This window comes from Passer domesticus, chromosome 28 (genome assembly GCF_036417665.1).
Source record: "Passer domesticus isolate bPasDom1 chromosome 28, bPasDom1.hap1, whole genome shotgun sequence".
NCBI classification, from domain to species: domain Eukaryota; kingdom Metazoa; phylum Chordata; class Aves; order Passeriformes; family Passeridae; genus Passer; species Passer domesticus.
In genome coordinates, this window is record NC_087501.1 from 1,347,906 (window position 1) to 1,353,432 (window position 5,527).

Here is a 5,527-nt window from a genome sequence, read left to right on the forward strand (position 1 = left end):
CCCCAAGAAAACCCCCAGAAGAAATCCCTCAATAAATCCCAAATAACGCTGGAATACCCTCAAAAAAATCCCAAAATAAATCCCAAATAACAGCAGAACAGCCCAGAAAAAATCCCAAAAAAATCCCAATAAGCACCGGAACACCCCTAAAAAAATCCCCAAAAAAATCCCCAAAAAGTCCCCAAACCTACAGGAATAACCCCAAAATAAATCCCAAAAGAAATCCCAAAAGAAATCCCCAAAAAAATCCCAAAAGAAATCCCCCAAAAAATCCCAAAAGAAATCCCAACGTGCCGGAAGCGCCGCCCCAGCTCCGGCCGAATTCCCGCATCCCACAAGAAACGCGCTCAGGTTGTAATTTTGGAATTGCCACGGTGCTAAAAAATAAAATAAAATAAAATAAAATAAAATCTAAAAAAATGAGAATTAAAAAAAAGAATTTCCAAATAAAGTAAAGTAAAATAAAATAAAGTAAAAAAATTAGAATAAAAAATTCTAAATAAAATAAAATAAAATAACTCAAAAAAATTTCCAAAAAAAAGGAAATAAAATAAAATAAAATAAAATAAAATAAAATAAAATAAAATAAAATAAAATAAAATAAAATAAAACAAAAATCCCACCAAGCCCAAATCCCTCCTCACTCCCGGAACCCAAATGAGGAAATTGCGGCGGGGTCGAAAATCCCTGAAGGAGGCGCAGAAATGGGGAAAACCCGGGTGGGAAAGGGAAAAGGGAAAAGGGAAAAGGGAAAAGGGAAAGGAGGGGAAATGGAGAGGATCCCTGACCCCAGAAACGCAGGAGAGGATCCCAAAAACGGGACAGGATCCCAGAAATGGGAGAGATGATCCCAAAATTGTGGGACAGGACCCCAGAACTGTGGGACAGGACCCCAGAACTGTGGGAGAGGATCCCAAAATGCGGGACAGGATCCCAAAACTCTGGGACAGGATCCCAGAACCGTGGGACAGGACCCCAGAACTGTGGGAGAGGATCCCAAAACTCTGGGACAGGATCCCAGAACCGTGGGACAGGACCCCAGAACTGTGGGACAGGATCCCAGAACTGTGGGACAGGATCCCAAAATTCTGGGACAGGATCCCAAAATGCGGGACAGGACCCCAGAACTCTGGGACAGGACCCCAGAACCGTGGGACAGGACCCCAGAACTGCAGGAAGGATCTCGGAGATGCGGGGGAGGATCCCTGATCCCGGACACGCCGCACCCGGGGCTGGGGCTGAGGTATCTGCTGGGGGGCGCGGGGGCGAAGTAGCACCAAGAAACCCCAAAAAAAGGAAAACCAACCCAAAAAAAGGGGAAGGGGAAAAGAAAGAGGCGGGAGGAGCGCAGGGGAGGCAGGAGGGGATGAGAGCGAGGAGCTGTGGGGGCCTGCACAGGGCTGGACACGGTGCTGGACACGGCATGGACACGGGATGGACACGGGATGGACATGGGATGGACACACTGATGGACACAATGATGGACATGGGATGGAAACACTGATGGACACAATGATGGACATGGGATGGACACGGTGATGGACACAAGATGGAAACACTGATGGACATGGGATGGACACAGTGCTAGACATGGGATGGACACGGTGATGGACATGGGATGGAAACACTGATGGACATGGGATGGACACAGGATGGACACGGTGCTGGACATGGGGCTGGCACGCTGCTGAGCACCAGGAGTGCAGGGTTGGTTGCTCAAGGTTGGTTGCTCAAGGGCCAGGACCAGGCCTGGCCAGGCAGTGCCATGGCGGTGCCCAGTGCCCGAGCAGCACCGAGCTGTGCACCGTGCAGGGTGGGCAACCACCGTGTCCATGCTTCGTGCCCAACCACCGTGTCCATGCTCCATGACCAACCACCGTGTCCATGCTCCATGACCAACCACTGTGTCCACGTTCTGTGCCCAACCATCATGTCCACGCTCTGGGCAACCACTGTGTCCACACACCATGTCCAAGCACCATGTCCATGCTCTGTGCCCAACCATCATGTCCATGTTCTGGGCAACCACCGTGTCCATGCTCTGTGCCCAACCACCATGTCCATGTTCTGGGCAACCACCGTGTCCATGCTCCATGCCCAAACACCGTGTCCAAGCCCACGACTGAGCGCTGTGTCCACACACCCAGCTCAGCACCATGTCCACACATCAAGCACCGTGCCCGGGGTGTGTGGCCAAGTGCCGTGCCCACACACCGTGCCCGAGCACCACCATGAGCACCACGCTCAAGCACCGTGCCCACAACACGTGGTCAAATCACGCCGTGGCCGAGCACCACGGCAGAGCACGGGCCCAGGAGCCATGGCCAAGCACCGAGCCCAAGCACCAAGCAGAGCACCTTGTCCATGTGCCACGTCTGAGCACCGTGTCCACCCACCACGTCCGAGCACCACGTCCACAGTGCATGGCCAAGCACCAGTGTCCACTCAGCATGTCCGAGCACCAATGTCCGAGCACCATGTCCACTCAGCATGTCCATGCGCCACGTCCAAGCACCAATGTCCAAGAACCAATGTCCGAGCACCATGTCTGAGCACCACGTCCATGCACCATGTCCACACATCATGTCTGAGCACCACGTCCAAGCACCACGTCCATGGTGGCATGGCTGAGCACCGTGCCCGAGCACCATGTCCATGCACCATGTCCGAGCACCATGTTGAACACCACGCCCTTGCACCGTGTCCGAGCACCGCGGTCAAGCACTGTCCACACATCAGGTCCACACACCACGGCTGAGCACCACGTCCATGGTGCATGGCTGAGCACCATGCCCGAGCACCATGTCCATGCACCATGTCCTAGAACCATGTCTGAGCGCTGTGGTCAAGCACCGTGTCCACACACCATGTCCATGCACCATGTCCGAGCACTGGGGTCAAGCACCACGTCCACACACGATGTCCGAGCACCACAGCAGAGCACCGTGCCCAAGCACCATGTCCATGCACCAAGTCCAAGCACCAAACACAGCACCATGTCCACACACCACGTCCATGATGTGTGTCCAAGCATGGCATCCAAGCACCGCGGTCAAGCACCATGTCCGAGCGTCACGTCCATCACGCGTGGCCAAGCACTGGGACCAAGCACCATGTCCAAGCACCACATCTGAGCACCACGTCCATCATGAGTGGCCAAGCACGGGGACCAAGCACCACGTCCACGCACATCTGAGCACCGCACTGAGCACCATGTCCGGGCACCGTGTCCACAAGGAGTGGCCGAGCACCGTTCCTGAGCGCCACGCCCATGACCACGCTATGTCCATGACCTGTGGCCGAGCACCACGACCGAGCACCACGCCCATGACCACGCTATGTCCATGACCTGTGGCCGAGCATTGAAGCCTGAGCACCGAGTCCGAGCACCGCGTCTACGATGCGTGACCGAGCACCGCATCCGAGCACCACAGCCACCACGTGTGACCGAGCACCGTGTCCGAGCACTTATGTCCACACCCCACGTCCGAACAGCCTGTCCAAGCACCGTGGCCCCACACCTGTCCAAGCACCACGACCACACACCTGTCCAGGCACCATGACCACACCCCTGGCCGAGCGCTGCGGACACCTGGCTGACCCCTACAGCTGGACATCACCTGCAGCACCTCATCCCGGGGCCACACCCGCCCCGGACCCGCAGGGAACGGCTCCAGCCCGGCGGCACGCCTCGGACGCGGCGCCTCTTTCAGTTTGCATAAACCCAAAACCGGCTCCCGGCACGCCTCGAGCTGTCGCTCCGGAAAAGTAAACTTCCTTCTCAACGACATTGCTTAAATTTTGTTTTTTTGTTTTTGTTTTTTTTTTTTATCTTGGTTCCTTAATTTGATATATACATTAGTAGCACCTCAGCGAGATGGAATCAGGCAGAAGCGTGATACAGTTTGTTAAAACACCATAGCACCGTTTGTATTACAAGATTTCATTTCATAAAAATATGCCTTATAGAGCCCACAAAGCGTACTCCAGTATTAAAAGGAAAAATCAGCACTTGAGGCACCTCAGGGATTCTGGTTTCCTTCTCCTTCCCATGCCTCATCCCGAGAGCATCGAGATGGAGGGGGACCCAAATTGCATCCCCCGTTTCCTGCCCGAGGCGAAGCACCGTGGCCAGAAAAACCAAAGCGGGACGGAGGAGCCGGTGGGGGCTCCCCGTGCCGAGCCCTCCCTGGGGTTCCCACCACGGCCGTTGTTCTAGCACCATTGTGGCCATGACCTGCTGCAAAACCAGGTCCCCACATCCCACTCGTTAAAAACATCCCTCCCCCCCGAGCTCCGCGACCCCCGCGGCTTCGGCACGGGCGGGACGAGCGCGGCCGCCGGGACGGGGAAAGGGAAAAGATTTTGCTTGGAAACAGCCTCTCAGCAGCAAGGGGTAAAGAGCTGTGCATAGATTTCGAGTTTGTGTAGAAGTCTGAAGCGTGCGAATTCGTAATGACTGAGAGTTGAGGTAGGTTAGACAAAGTTGATGTAGTGTAAAAACGTTGAGACTGCAGCAGTTCTCGCTCCCCGACCCGCGGCGCCGGCAGCTCCCCGCTCTCCCGGGCCGAACCCGCCGCGCCGACCGACCCCTCCCTGCACCGAAAAACCTCTGAGGAAGCAGGACTTAGACAGGTTACACGGACCATCGCCTTCTGCCAGCGCTCCTTCTCCTCCAAGGCACCCCCGTCACCGTCACGCCAGCCAGAGAGCCCGGGCGACACCAGCGGGGCCGGCACCCGAACCCGGCCCCGCATCGTCCCCGCTCCGCGTTCCGAACCGCGGCGGGTCCCCGGCGTCGCCCGCCGGCGTCCCTAAAGTCTGACTCTTACAATCCTGATATGCTATTGGGTATTTCTAAGAAAAGCGGGAATAGCTCGTTGAGTTTCCTTGTCAAATATACGCGACTTTACAGATTACGGTTAAAAAACGAACAGAAAACAAAAAAAACAAAAAAAAAATCATTAATGATGAAGGACGGACAAAGCATGTTAAATATTCTGCCAGTATTTACAGTTCTCCCACGATAATCTTGTTTAAAACATACTGCTTCAAGTTGGGGGGGAGTGGGGGGAGAGGAAAGAGGGGAGTTGTTTGCTTTTTTTAAGTTTCGCTTTCATTCTTTTTTTTTTGTTTTGTTTTGTTTTTAAATCTAGGTGAAAGTGCTTTTAAAAAAATTTCTTTCCCTATTTACAGGTTTAAAATCAGACCACGTCAATGTTCAGGCTGTTTTACCGAGATCCTGCTGATCCGTGCCCGTGCGCGAGGGGGGAGGAGGGTGACGGTAAACACGAGGTGATCCCGCACGGCGACGGCGTCGGCGCTGCCTCGCTGGCTCTCCAAAAGGCACCTCAAAGTGCAAAAGCAACGACCCCGGCCGGGGACGCCGGCTCCGGCCACGCCGCGCTGCCGGGGGCAGCTCGGCCGCGCCGCGCCCGTCCCGGTGCCGGGCGGGAAGCCTCGACTGAGAGTGTTCGAAAAGCACCACGCGGTTGTCGTCGTTGCTGGGTTGTTGGTTGGGTTGGGG